A 14,702-nucleotide genomic window follows, 5' to 3' on the forward strand; every position below is an offset into this window, starting at 1 on the left:
AGGAGACGGCATGACGGCGAACTGACGGCGTCGGGAAGGTGTTCGCCGTGTGCCAAGGGATTCGGCACACGACAAAGATGATGACTTTGCCGTGTGCATTAGGAGGCGGCACACGGCAAACACGTGGGGAGGGGCCCAGCGCCAGAGCGGCTTCGCCGTGTGCCTGGTCCTGTGGCACATAGCAAAAATAAAGGCTTCGCGAAGCTTGGTCAGTTTGCTGTGTGCCGTGGACGTGGCACACGGCGAAATAATGAACCAGGCTTGCCCAAATGATCACTTTGCTATGTGACATGGCCCTGGCACACGGCAAAGTGACCGAAGTGCCATGGGCGTGTGCCATGGCCGTGTACATTGAAAAATATTACAAAATTGACTAAACATATCATATGAAGTGCTTTTTTGAAATTTTTTGCATTATTTTATGCATATATAGCTCAATTTCAATATTCCCACTTAAATTGTAATATTACTAAAAAAATCAAAAAATGGCAAACAAATCCAAAATTTACCATAATTGAACATGAACTGCTTTATGTGGTGTATTGCCTATAGAAAAAGTTTTGAACACAAATCATAATTTGCACATCATTACGCGTACAGACGTCACTGCAATCTTCCAAACTCTATGGATCTTTTCCGGAGAAACTCCAATTTGTAAGCAGCATTTGTGAAAAAAAGTGAAAAATCCAACCAAATTTTTACCATAGCCTCCATGTATGATATCATGACATGACGACAAATTTCATAATTTTTAGACTACATTTAGAATTTATATAATTTAACGATTGGCCACATTTTCGTGATCATGCTCCGCGTATATGGTTTCGCTGTAATTTTTTTATTTTGTGGTGTGCCAAAGGCGTGGCACACGGCAAAATCTTATATTTGCCGTGTGCCGGCCTATGGTACACGGCAAAGAGGAGGGTTTGCCGTGTGCCTGACGCCAGCAACGGCGAAGTCGGACGGCCGTTAGCGTGGTCGAGCGGCCGTTAGCGTGGGTGAACGGATGGCGCACGTGGCGCCCTCTTCGCCGTGTGCCGGACTGTGGCACACGGCAAATAGGTGTCTTCGCCATGTGCCGGCCTGTGGCGCACAGCAAAGAGGCGTCTTCGTTGTATGCCGTAGCAGCGGCACACGGCGAAGCCTCAATTCGCTGTGTGCTGCTATTTCGCCGTGTGTTCTGTATATTGCGCACGGCAAAGTCTCTGTTCGCCGTGTGCCCATGGATTTGCACATGGCGGAAAATGAGGCACATGGCGAATTCGCAGTTTCCGGTAGTGTAAAACGTGTGCTTGCTCTTAGACTTTTTTGGCCTTGACGACGACGAAAGTTCCACGCATATCATGAACTCTCGGGTCGTCGGTCTCTTAGGCGTGGACTCAGAGTCGTCACGCGCAGTCACATGTACACACCGTGTCAAAATTAGCGTGCAGCTGTGTGATTACATGGTTAATTACATGACTTAGGTATAGCAGCTTATATATAGAGAGAGGATGGGTATAGCTGCCTAGAGATCGAGCATGCACATTTACAAACAAACAAAAAAGCACTCCGGCCCAACACTTCAGAGTTAAGGTAGATGGTGTCTTTTCCACCCAGAAGGCACCAGATGTATCATCATCTGCTAGAACTTGCTGCCATCGTAACCGCGCTGTTGATGCTATTTTGTCTTCAACTGTCGGCCGTCGAAATTGGTGGTAACCCGGTATGCACATACTACGAATTCCGTAGATATGAGTTAACCTTTGCATTGTACAACAAAGTTTGCACCCCAAGTATATTCTGCTTGCAAGTTCGCGAACTGTCAGAAACTCAACATGGAACTCTGTCGCAACTTTTCCTAAACCATTGGGTTCGCTACATAACACCTGTGTACTGTTTAAAAGAAACACTGATCCACTTGATGCACTATCTATCCTACTCGCAAATGACACAAGAAGTATGTTGAAGGGTGTACATGCAGCATGTGTTTATAAAGATGAGTTTGCGTGAGCATTTGCATATTATGAACATAATTGTTTTGCTTCGGAGTCTTAGCCTGGCTCTCGGATCCGAGAGCCAGGCTCGACGACGGAGGTGTATAGCAGTTTGTTTGGTTACTTGTATGTATTCAACCAGGCCATGGGTAGAAGTTGCTTGATTGTCCATACAGGAATGTGTTTTTGGTTTTGCTGAAGTGTGCCACGTGTCTACTCCTGTATTATCGATAAGAAACCACAACATAAATGTCATCATCATAAACTCAATAGGAAAAGTACACGATCTAAACAACGGTGCGCTTGCCACATTAATTAATTAATTAGTACTTCTGCTTGTGTTTTTTTTGGGTGGGTGGGGGGGGAGGGGTGTGATCATGCTTTCTGTATACAAATTAAATATTATTGTTTCTCGGGTCTTCAATTCGCCGTAGCAAATCATCTCAAGTTTTGCTCGACACGTTCAATGCCTTTATATTGTATAACAATTCTGTAAAATGATACTACTGTTTGTGAGTTAACTATCTCATCTAATAGACCATACTAATTACTGCAGCATGCAGGAGACCCTGATCAAAAGCCTCCAGTTTTTAATCCTCCAGGCAGGAGGCCCTGATCAATTTCTCGCTTCAGATATGGAAACCGTAGTAGATGGGGCAATTGACACTGGAGTCTATCTTAGCTACCAGTCTATTGTACATTTTTCTTAGATGTTCACGAGATGCCTTAAATGCGTGAAGTGTGAAGTAGGTGACCAGGAAGTCGTGTATCGAGTCTAGCTTACTGGTAAGATTTCTTGCTGTGGAATCTTCAGTGATGGCTGATGTGTTGATTAATAGCAAGAAGTTTATGGAGTGGTAACGGATCATGACACTAGTCGTCTCTTCACAATCCAATTTGATTCTTATGTATTTTTAGATCAAAATTGTATTAGATTAGAGCCCGGCTCTTAGATTTTTTCCTTTTCCGAAAAAAATGAGCATTCGTCCAACACATTAGTACCGCACATATTTTCATCCAGTACTAACACGCGAAATTAGTACTGAGTAGGAATTTTCGGTACTAGGAGGTCATGTAGTACCTGTCGGTAACACCGACCGGTACTCAATGTCATCTTTTATTACCGGTTGGTGTTTTGGTCCGGTAATAAAATGACGCGGCCATTTAGTATCGGTCAATGACAACACCGGGTACTAAAGGGTAACATTTAGTACCAGTTGGTGTCTTGCTCCGGACTATATGGTTCTCCATTGGTTACTTCAAAAGAAAAGCATATCTAACTCCATCACATGTGCCAAATGTGCCAAAAGCATATCTAACTCCATCACATGGCCCGGACTAGATGGTAAGAAAGGTACCAAATGTGCGCGTGAGGCTTGAGGTTGTGAGTTCCGCACATGCACATATCCTAAGGACCTCACATGCGCATATTACTCGTGAAATTCGCATGACTTGTGACTCAGGACAATGCGCGTGTGCGGGGATCTCCCAACTGTTCCTCAAATTTTTCTTTATTTTTTTGGCACAAAGCCATTTAGTATCGGTCGGTGTTATCGACCAGCCATACTAAATGGTCCCTTTAATACTGGGCGGGAAACCGTGCAATCTGTACTGGGCAGGAGACTGGAACTAATAGGAGATTACCAACTCGTACTAGCGTGCAATTCTCTAGCTATGTCTATGTCAAATTTCTAAGGCCCTTTACCACCTCTAAGTTATGGTAATTTATCAATCTTAAAATATGCTGCTTTAATCTCTCGAAGATGCTTATAGGGTTATGATTGGGTGAACGCACTAGTACAGAAAAGACTTTTGATCCTACACATTTATCTCGGCCGCCGTAGGCCCCGAGACCAATAAAAGCCCGAGTCCGATTGCTAGAGGCCCATGGGGACGAGGGAGGAGTCTTTTGCCCTGGTGTTGCTCCAAACTTGGATTAAAGGTTATCGTTTAGTCTCGGTTAAAACCATCAATGGGGACTAAATGTTGTAGTCCCGGCTGTGGCTGCGGAAAGAGACTAAAACGGCACTTTTAGTCCCGGACGAAGCCAACATCCGGGACTAAAAGTTTTTTAGCAGCCGCCCGACTCCCTCCCCTATCTTCTGCTCTAGATCTGTCCACGAATCCACTCTCTCTCTCTCTCCCTCCACTCAATCATCCTCTCCCCTACACTTACCCTCTTTTCTCTCCCTCATCTTCTCTAGCGGCTCACGGTGCCCAAGCGGCAAAATGCCCCAGTGTGGTCGGCTCAGCCAGCCCTAGAAGGAGGCACTGCTGGCACCACAGCGCAGCCAGCTCGGCCAGCCCCGATGAGAGGCGACGCCAAGCCCCGGCGCCGCCAACTCGGGCAGCCAGGTCCCAGCGGGGAGCGAAGTCTTACTTCTTTTTAGTAGTATATAGGAGAAGAGATAAGAGATTAAAACTAGCTAACTAAGCATGCAAAGGCTATCTAAAGCAAGGACTTGACTAAGCAGGTAGATTAATAAGAACTAATACTAGCACAAACTAATCAATTAAAGCATAAATTAAATCCCTGTGAGAAACCAAACTAGTAAAACAAAAGAGGAACCGGCTTACCTTGGGCTGCTGCCTGCCTCGGTGTGCTGGGCTGCCTCCCTCCGTGGACATCGGACTCCCACCTGGGCCACGCGTGGCCTTGCCCCTCCTGGGCCACAAGCTGCGCCATGAGCGGGGCCGCACAGGGGCTGCCTGACCCAGCTACCAGCTGCTGGCCCGTGCGAGCAGAAGCAGGCACTCGAGTGCAGCCACCGCTGCTGGCTCCTGCTGCACGCTGGCGCGCCGCCATGGCTGGCCGCCCGAGCGCGCGCGCTCGCCCTCCACTCACCTGGGCCTTACCTTGGGCCCAGGTGGCTGTGGTTCGCCCGGTCGAGCGCCGTGCACCCAAGAACAGAGGAAGAAATAGAGAAAAAACAAAAAGATCCGAGACTTCATTTCAACAATACTCTCTCAAATCACAACGAATCAAAACGAAACTCACACCGAAAAATCAGGGACTAAATCGAGTAGAAATCCAAATCCTAAAATTCACAGAAAAAAAACACAGCGAAATAAAAATTAAGAATTCAAATCTTCAGTCTTGGAGGACACAAGGTGGTTAGGGCCTCCATTCCCAAGAAAATCTTGGCACAAAATCTAGTCCGAAAATCACAAGAATTAGAGGACCAAATGAACTAGGGTTTTAAGAGCTCAACCCTCCTCTTACCATACCTATCGATATAAGGTTTTTGGCGAATGACTAAAATACCCCTAGACTATCAACTAGGATACAGACCCATGCAGAGCCAAAATGATCCATCTTTATATAGGAGCATCGGATGGACACACCGCCTTCTTGTTTTGCTTCGCCTCGACGCAAGTTTCGCGATGGCGCCACGTGCCCTCAACCTCGGCAATCCGACCACACCGATGCGCCCCAGGTTTTGAGGCCCAAACCGGGAAACCTGCCGCCGCCCTGTTTTGAGGCCCAAACCGGTAAACCTGCCAACTCCGATGTCGTCGCGTGTCCGACCTCCCGCCATGTGCCACGACACCTTCAAGATCTTTTGCGCTCCTGCCACATGGGCTGCCCACTCGAACTCGCTATTGCCTTCCTCTTTGAATTGGCCGACACCATCTTCATCACCATCTCGTCCTCCATGTACTCTTGCTTTGCTGTGTACTATGGGGACCGCCCGTGACTCCATCCCGACTCCTCGGGTCCCTCGGTCCAAGCCTACTCGCATCCATCCTTCACCGACCTTGGTCCATCAGCATGAACCTTTTGCTTGACCTTCACTGCAACCGTCGACTGCCACGTCGCATCCTGCATATGAACATCACGAGCCAAGAAACATATCAAATTTACACAACGTTGCCAATCACTCATCATCTGAGTATGGACACCATTGGTCCTCATGATCAATATTTGGCCTGCAGCCCGCAGCAAGGCTTTACTACAGGTTTTGACACGCCCACATGGAGGAGAGAACTCTGCTACTCGCCACATGGTGTATCTCGGGCCACCACCACATGTCGGTGTCGCTATGTATCCGGCGATGCACGGACGAGGTTATTTATTATTTCAGGTGGTAAAATAACTAGATATCATCTGAAGATGGCCCACAAGCGGCCCAACATGCTCATCTCCTTCGCTCGCCTCCTCGTCAATGCTTGCCCCTCGCCGCCATTCTTCCCCGCCTCCGATGGCTACCGCTGCTGGAACCGCTACTGCCATCCAAATCCAACGCCATTATCTCCTCTGCTTACCCCCGCGCTGCCCTCCTCCTCCATCTCTCCTAGCTCCCGCCGTCAGCTGCCACGATCCTACTCCAGCTTCATCGAGCCCCTTGCCGTGATGCCTGTCTCCATCGCTCTCCGGACGTCCTCCACCGCCCGTGGCTTTTTTTTATCCTCTTCGGTATCACTTAGGTTTTTTTTAAGGGACTGCACCAGCTTTATTATCAAGTAGCACTATAGCTGGTACAAACTCCATCCGTAGGATCAATGAACCATACATATCACCCTCCATCATTATATATCGAGCTTCTTGCTATTCTGTGGGCATCGCCATTTGAGTACCTGCCTTCATGAACAAAATTTGCCTTTGTGAAGCTCATCATCTCCGCCTTAATCTCCCGGACAATGTGGCCATACAAGCCCATGCCTGGCCCCTGTATGCTGCGCACCACATTCACACAATCAGATGCGATCATAATCCTCTGCATCCCCAGATCTCGCGCAAGAGCAAGCCCCTCCCTACCGTCCAGTGCTTCTGCAATTTCGGGTGAAGAAACTCCCATCACCACGAGAACTGACGCACCTTGGAAGATGCCAGCTTCGTCTCTCGCTACCGCTGCAACGGCTGCCATAGATGAGTTCTTAGACAGCGCTGCATCGACATTGATCTTCATCATTCCTTGTGGTGGCGGGATCCATCTTGGTGCTGGAGGCCGCTCTCCCTTGTAACTCTCCTCCCGTGGCTTCTCCATATTCAGTTCAAATAGGAACTTCTCCACAAAAGAATGAGTCGATAGCGGACTCTGGAACAACTCTTCATGAATCACCTATCGCCTTGCATACCAGATCGCCCACAAAGTTACCACCAGACGCATTAAGTTCTCGTGATGTAAAACTGCTATGGCCTCATGTATCCATCCCCGCGCATCACCCTGTTGGGCTTGTGCGATAAACTCCAGGAGCTCCTCTCCTTGCAAAGCCCAGACACATCTCGCCATGTTACACTCCAGCAGTGAATGCCTCCATGAGTCCGGTTTGCCATAGATGGTGCAATTAGGATGTTGCACCATGTTTCTGCGGTATCGAACATCTCCGGTCGGAACTGACTGTCTCGCAAGTCTCCAAAGAAACACGCGAATCTTGGAAGGAACTTTTATATTCCACAAGTCCGACCACTCCTTCTGGTCCGCTTGAACTTTAGATCGACTAGCATTATGTTCAATCCAATCCATCCTTCGCTCCCGGTTGTTTACAAGCATCCGATACGCTGACCTGACCGAGAACAAACCGGATTTTTCAAAGTGCCAGGCCCAGAAGTCATTTTGCCTCCAGGTTGATAAGGGTATGCTCACTATCAGTTCCCAGTCCATTGGCAAAAAATGCACTCTGAGCACTTCTAAATCCCATGTCTTTAGCACTGGATCAATCAGTTCATGTACTTTTACCGGCGGTGTGTTGCTCAAACAGCTAACCGGCCTCATCATGTCATCTCTTGGCAGCCAGTTCATCTGCCAAACATCCGTCTCCTCACCGGTCCCAATTCGCGTAATTAAGCCTTGCTTTAGAATATCCTTCCCGTCGATAACAGCTCTCCAAATTCTAGATGGAGAAGGTCCCAATTCAGCTTCCAGGAAGTCTGTCTCCGGAAAGTAAACTGCTTTAAGAACTCTTGAACTGTGGGCATGTGGTTCTTGGAGAATTCGGCATGCCTGCCTTGCTAATAAGGCAAGGTTGAATAATTCAATGTCCCTGAAACCCAAGCCACCCATATATTTTGGTTTTGTCATGTCTTCCCATGCTACCCAGAATGTCCTCCTTTTACCCACTTTGCTTTCCCACCAGAAACCTCTCAGCAGTCCATCAATATGTTGGCAAAGGCCTCACGGTAATCTGAAACAGGACATAGAAAAGGTCGGTACCGCTTGTGCCACAGCCTTGATTAAGACCTCTTTCCCACCAGCTGATAAGGTCTGTTCCATCCATCCTTGGACCTTCTTCCACACTCTATCTTTAAGATATTTGAAGGCTCCATTGGTCGAAAGACCAACATCTGGGGTATCCCCAAATACTTCTCGCTTAGTGCCACATTGTGCACTTGTAGGGAAGCCTTGATCTCCTCCTGGATATTTCCACTAACACCCTTTGCAAAGTGAATGGAAGATTTATCTGCATTGATCCTCTGTCCAGAGGCCTGGCAATATGTGTTCAGAGCTTCCTTGACCACCTCTGCACTCTCCCTATTTGCCATAAAAAACAGCAGGCTGTCATCTGCAAAAAGAATGTGACTGACCATCGGAGCCGATGCCACCACTTTAATTCCACTTAAGCTCGATGACTGAATTCTTTATTTTAACAGGCACGAAAGGTCCTCTGCTGCTAGCAAAAACAAATAGGGTGAGATTGGGTCCCCCTGACGGATTCCCCTTGAAGGAACAAAGGTGTCCAATAGGTCTCCATTAAAAAGCACTGAGAAGGAAACGGTTGTTACCAATCTCATAACCATCTCCACCCATAACCTATGGAAGCCAATACGTATCATCACAGCCTTCAGATAGTCCCATTCCACTCTGTCATAGGCCTTTCTCATATCCAGCTTTAGTGCACAAAATCTGTTGTCCCTAGCTCTCTTCTTTTTCATGAAGTGCATGCACTCATAAGCTGTAATAATATTGTCTGTAATCAAGCGCCCCGGGACAAAAGCTGATTGTTCCTTTGAGATGATCTCAGGTAGAACAATCATTAGTCTGTTCGCCATCACCTTCGAGGCAATTTTGGAGATGACGTTACACAGACTGATAGGTCTGAACTGGCCCAACTCCTCTGGATTTTCAACCTTTGGTATTAGCACAATACATGTGTTATTGATCACAGTTGGGTCATCCTCCCCTCTCAGGACCCGGAGTACCACTGAAGTGACCTCATCACCACAAAGCTCCCAGTGATGCTGGAAAAAGTGCGCTAGCAACCCGTCCGGTCCTGGTGCCTTCGTCGGGAACATCTGAAATAAAGCCCTTTTGATCTCATCTTTCTCAAAAGGTGCCATCAGACTTTCGTTCATTACCGCTGTCACTTTAGTCGGTATCGTATTCAAGACTTGGTCCATGTCAGTCGTGCCCTCCGTTGTGTACAGCGTCCGAAAAAATCTATCGCCATGGCTCTCATCTCCTCCTCATTCACTGTAACCATGCCATCAGGCTTTTTTTAGTTTGGAGATGTGATTCGTCCTGCGACGTTGGCTTGCTCGCAGGTAAAAGAAACGAGTGTTCCTATCTCCTTCTGTTAGCCACATAATTCTGGAACATTGCTTCCACATGATCTCCTCTCGATGGTTCAGTTCCATAATTCTCTCTACCACCTTGATCTCCGCATGAGAAGGGCCTCCTATGCGATCAGCATCCGATATGAGGCATTTCAGCTCGTCATTCAGCATCTTTAGCTCCTTTCGGACATGGCCGAAAGTATGTACTCCCCACTCACTCAGGCAGCCAGCAACATTTGCCAATTTGTTGTGCAGCTCCTGGAGTGTATGCGTTGTCCCTGCTTCCTACCAGGTCTGCGCTAACATGTTAACAAAATCATCATGGGATTCCCACATCATCTCGTACCTGAATAGCTTCTTTTTATTTTTTCTCCTCCCCTAGTCCGCAGGAACCCAATGAAGTAGAATTGGATCATGATCCGATGCCGCTGTAGTGAGATGAGTGAGCTGTGCCAACGGAAACCGCGAGTACCAGTCGGAGGTGGCCAGCACATGATCAAGTCGCATGCGGCAAAAGGAGCCACCTGAAACTTTCTTTTCAAAAGTCCAGTCTGTACCCTCATAACCGAGGTCGTACAGTCCACAGACATCAACCATCTCCCGAAATCCTGCAATCTATGCTAGGCTTCGCTCCTGCACCCCTTTATGCTCTTCCCTAATCAGAACTTCATTGAAGTCCCCCATACACACCCAAGGTAGATGTGATGAGGCCTTGATGAACTTTAGCATGTCACAGGTCTTGTGTCACTCAGCCACCTGAGCCTCACCATAAACACACGTTAACCTCCACTGTTCCTTCCCATACTCGGTAACAATCGCATCATTATGGTACTGCGAGTACGGTAAAAGTTCCACTCTAGTATTGTTATTCCAAAAGATACCTAGGCCGCCACTGCGACCTAAACTGCTAACAGCAAAGGAATTATCATAGCCTAGAGTACTTTTCAAAGACTCGACACGAGCTTTATGAACCTGAGTTTCTAGCACACAAAGCACAGTCAGGGCAACTTGCTTCGCCAAATCACGAAGCTCCTTCACTGTCGTAGCGTTGCCCATGCTGCGACAGTTCCAACTTAAGCAACTCATTGCACTAGGCGGCACTCCGAACTGGAGCCCGCCAAAGCCTGATATTTCTCCTCTTCAAAACCTTTCTTCTGTTTCTTCCCAATTGACCGGAACGTGAAATCCCGGACCAGATTCCATGCAGAACACATGGTGTTCATCACCGAAGCTTCACTGAAAACCTTCATCTTCAACCTTGAAGATTCCGCTGCCATGCCTCCACCTTTGCCCTCACCACCCGCCGACCGGATCTGACACGTTACCAAGGCCGGGAAGCTGAGTAAATCAGCCCCTTGGTCAGCCCGAGTAAGGCCAGATCGATCAGCACGGGGGAGGCCTAGAGTTAGTATAAATCCTTCGTCGGAGACGATCGCTGCCGAAGTCGCCAGACCCTAGAAAGCTAGGTCATCTCCGCCGCTCGTACCCGGTATCACTTAGGTGATGGTTGCACAAACCATCATCCGAAGAGAAAGTGTATTTTGGGCCAGCCCATTTAAGGGAAAGATGTTTCGCATGTTGACTATTAAGAGACTAAATAGAAGAGATTGGGAATGAATGCAGAAAAGGATAGATAATGATATGTCATCCACATTCATGCATATTCCAAACTGAAAAAAGCTATAAGTAGTAAACCGAGCATCTAGATTAAATTTGAGTTGCACCATTATCTTTCTTATGACAAGATCTTCAAAATAAGACAAATCTTGCCTATGTTTGTACAATATTTTAAAAAAATATTTTTTAATACTAAATAATTAGTCTCGGCTACTAGAAACAAATATTTTAATAGCACAAACAAATATTTATTTTTACAAACAAAAAAGAAACATAATGAACAAATAATAATGAACTACGAACAAAATATTAAATATCACAAACATTTGATTGCATAGGCTAAACAAAAGAAATTAATATCATGAACAAATGGGTCAACATTATTGAACAATGTAGTGTACAAAGAGAACAAATAATTTAGCATTAAGAACAAATTATGTACACCTAGACATATAAGTTTACATGAAGAAAAAACAATTATGTTGAAAAAATTATTCTTATAAGCATATATACACATGCTAAACAGATAGTATATTAAATAAATAAATTATTTCACAGACCAATTAATAAGTCTACTTTACATATAAATTAGTATACATTAAGCATGGCTCGCTTATAAATATGATAAATAATTTGATAGTAAGTATAGATCTGTAGACATCCAAACTATTAAGTCCACATAGCCATTAAATTAGCCTAGTGAATAGATAATTATACATCATGAACTAATAAATTCACATTATGACAAATAAATTTTCACTATCAACACAATATAATAGAGCATACGTTTGCTAAGAGCCGAATTAAAGTGATAATAATGAATGCTAGTAATAATTATAAAAAGAGATGAATTACATAAAACATGCCATATGGTAAAAAAATTAATACTGGAATCAGCGAAAAACTGAACAAGGAATAAAATAAGAAAGAAAAAGGAAAAGAGAAAAAATAAATATGAGAAGGTATAACCCCGTAAAGCATTCAATCGGCTAGCAAGTAAAAAAAGGATTATCTTGTTTTCGAGCCAGCGTGTCAGCGATGGCAGCAGTATGGTGCATGCATGTGTATAGGCATAATTATTTAATTGATGTTTGTCAATCCTCAAGAAAACAAAAACAAAAATTGATACAAAGTTTTGGACCACAACAGCGGCTCATACCAGTAACCCGCTTGCACCTCAGCAGGCCAGGTAGTATATATTAATGGGCTTATCCATCTAGTTGGGCTAGAAACAAGAATCACCTGCTGGGTCTGATCTCTCATTTTCTCTCATCCCGTCGCTTTAGGCGACAATGTCGCCCTCGCGACATATAGCCACGGCGGGTTGTGATGGCGACAATCTCTAAAAGACGAAACCTGACCCTGGATTTGGCACCTCATTCGTCCACGACGTCTCTTTTTTTATCACCGTCGGATTTCAATCGGACAACAAAAACAAACACGCTGCCGACTACCTCCCACAGAGCCCAGCAGCAACAGCAAGAAAGCCCCCGTCACCGCCGTAGAATCGAGTAGGGAGAAGGAGAAGAGAGACCAAACAACTAGATCCGCGCCATCGCCGCCCCTCGCCGCTCGCCCATGGCTTGCTGCAGTCCAGACTAGCGAGCAAGATTGTAGTCCAAAATAAGAAGAGAAACCATAGAGGAACTGTGGCTGCCCAAAGTCACCAACACGAGCAAGATTGTCACCATCAAAGGGAATGTTGCTTGGTTTCAAATCACAGTGAACCATTGGAGGCACGGTCCACATGTGAAGGTACTCTAAAACAGAAGCAACATCAACTGTTATGCAAGTACTTGAGCACCAGGGCTTTAAACTCATTACCTAAAGGATCGTACGATCAGCATGCTGAGATCACTTTTACAAGGTTGCGGTGACAAATGTTTTTTAAGGCTCTACACTCTGCAAGACTGCTTCTTGATGCACCAGACTGACAGAGCTTGAATACTTTATTTCACAGCAAACATCTGACCTTCTTCCTTAGGGCCGGGAATGAACCTTTGTATACTACGCCAAACTGCCCTGAACCAATCATCACTACTACAGAAACCATTTTCACCGCCGGTTCTTAAAGGAGCGGCGGTGAAAATGTTTCACCGCCGGCTCTTAAAGGACCGGCGGTGAAAATGCCCAGGAGTGGTTGGGCGGCCCGTAGCTAGGACCGGCGGTGAAAATAATTTTCACCGCCGGCCCGTGGCTAGGACCGGCGGTGAAAATGGTTTTCACCGCCAACCCCAAAATCCATTGCGCACAACCACTCTCAGGCCGGCGGTAAAAATGGCGTAGTATATATAGTCCCCTCCCACTCCTTCTGCCCAAGTTCTCCATTTTTTCGCACCATTTTTTCAGCCATTTCTCACCATGGTGTTCAGGATTTCGTGCCTCATTTGAAGTATTGGTATCAACTACTCGGTTTGAGGTTAGTAACTAGCGACCTATTCAATTCTTTGCTTGTTCCTTTGGCTAATTTTTGAATTTCAAGTTTGAATTTGATGGGGGAGCTTTGTTCATGGTAGAAGCAAAATCCATGTCAAAATGCATTAGGAGGCTAGTAAAAAATTTAAACATAGATATAACCCACTTGTTTTATGATTGGTAGCTTTTTTTTTAGATAAAGGAAACATCTCCTGCCTCTGCAGCCGCACACAGCTAAATTTTTACAAAATTCTCAACACACAAGCATATGCGTTATGTGTACACCATATTGCCCACATAAGAGCTGCAGCCCCAACAAAAATCAAACTTCTTTCTTTCTTGCCTATGCCTGTTAACCAATTTCTAAGCATATGTGTTATTGATTTTGGTGGAGTGAACCCAGTAGCTACATGAACAACTCTCCAAATGGTCTTAGCATGTTGACAATCAAAGAAGAGGTGTTGAATTGTTTCATTAAGATCACAGAAGCAACATTTTTTACTCCCAGACCAGTTTCTGTTAGATAAGTTGTCCTTGGTTAAAATAACACCTCGTTGAAGGTACCAAACGAAAATCTTTATTTTTAAAGGAATCTTCAGCTTCCATAAAAATTTATTAACGAAGGGTGTATCCTGATTTATAAGGTACTGATACATAGACTGTACTATAAAATTGCCATGTCTATGCAAGTCCCAGGTAAAAATGTCCCTCCCATCTGAAAGCTGGTAAGCGGATATTTTAGCTAAAAGGTTATTCCAGGCAGTCCTTTTATCTCCAACTAAAGCTCTTCTGAAAGAGATATTCAATGTCACTTGATTCATAACATTGCCACTGTAATGTGAGGAAAATAGACTATATTATATAGGTTGGGAAATTGCTCTTTAAGTGGTTTAGATCCAACCCAAATATCCTTCCAAAATCTAGTTTGTGAACCATCTTTTATCTTAAATGTTCCACAACCCAGGAAATCTTCTCTAGATTTTAACAGACCTTTCTAGAAATGCGAATATCCATGTTTAATTTTAACTTGAGATATTTATTTCTATGTAAAGTCTGCCATGTGCCATCCTCATTCGGAGGGTTTGTTGTAGAAAAGGCCATTTTACTTTATCGTAGGCCTTTTTCAAAGTCAATTTTGACAACTATGTCATTTAGTTTTTTGGTGTGTAGTTCATGGATAGTTTCATGTAATAACACTA

General features: G+C 45.2%; 1 long non-coding RNA gene across 1 annotated transcript; it reads left to right on the forward strand.

The window, feature by feature from the left end:
- Positions 1–1,516: 1,516 nt before the first annotated feature.
- On the forward strand, positions 1,517–2,844 carry LOC120701502. The gene is made up of 2 exons (XR_005686128.1): positions 1,517–1,705; positions 2,533–2,844. It is a non-coding gene; the product is annotated as an uncharacterized LOC120701502 (long non-coding RNA).
- The last annotated feature ends 11,858 nt before the right edge of the window (positions 2,845–14,702 follow it).

The sequence above is a fragment of the Panicum virgatum genome, chromosome 3K (assembly GCF_016808335.1).
Source record: "Panicum virgatum strain AP13 chromosome 3K, P.virgatum_v5, whole genome shotgun sequence".
Classification (NCBI taxonomy): Eukaryota; Viridiplantae; Streptophyta; class Magnoliopsida; order Poales; family Poaceae; genus Panicum; species Panicum virgatum.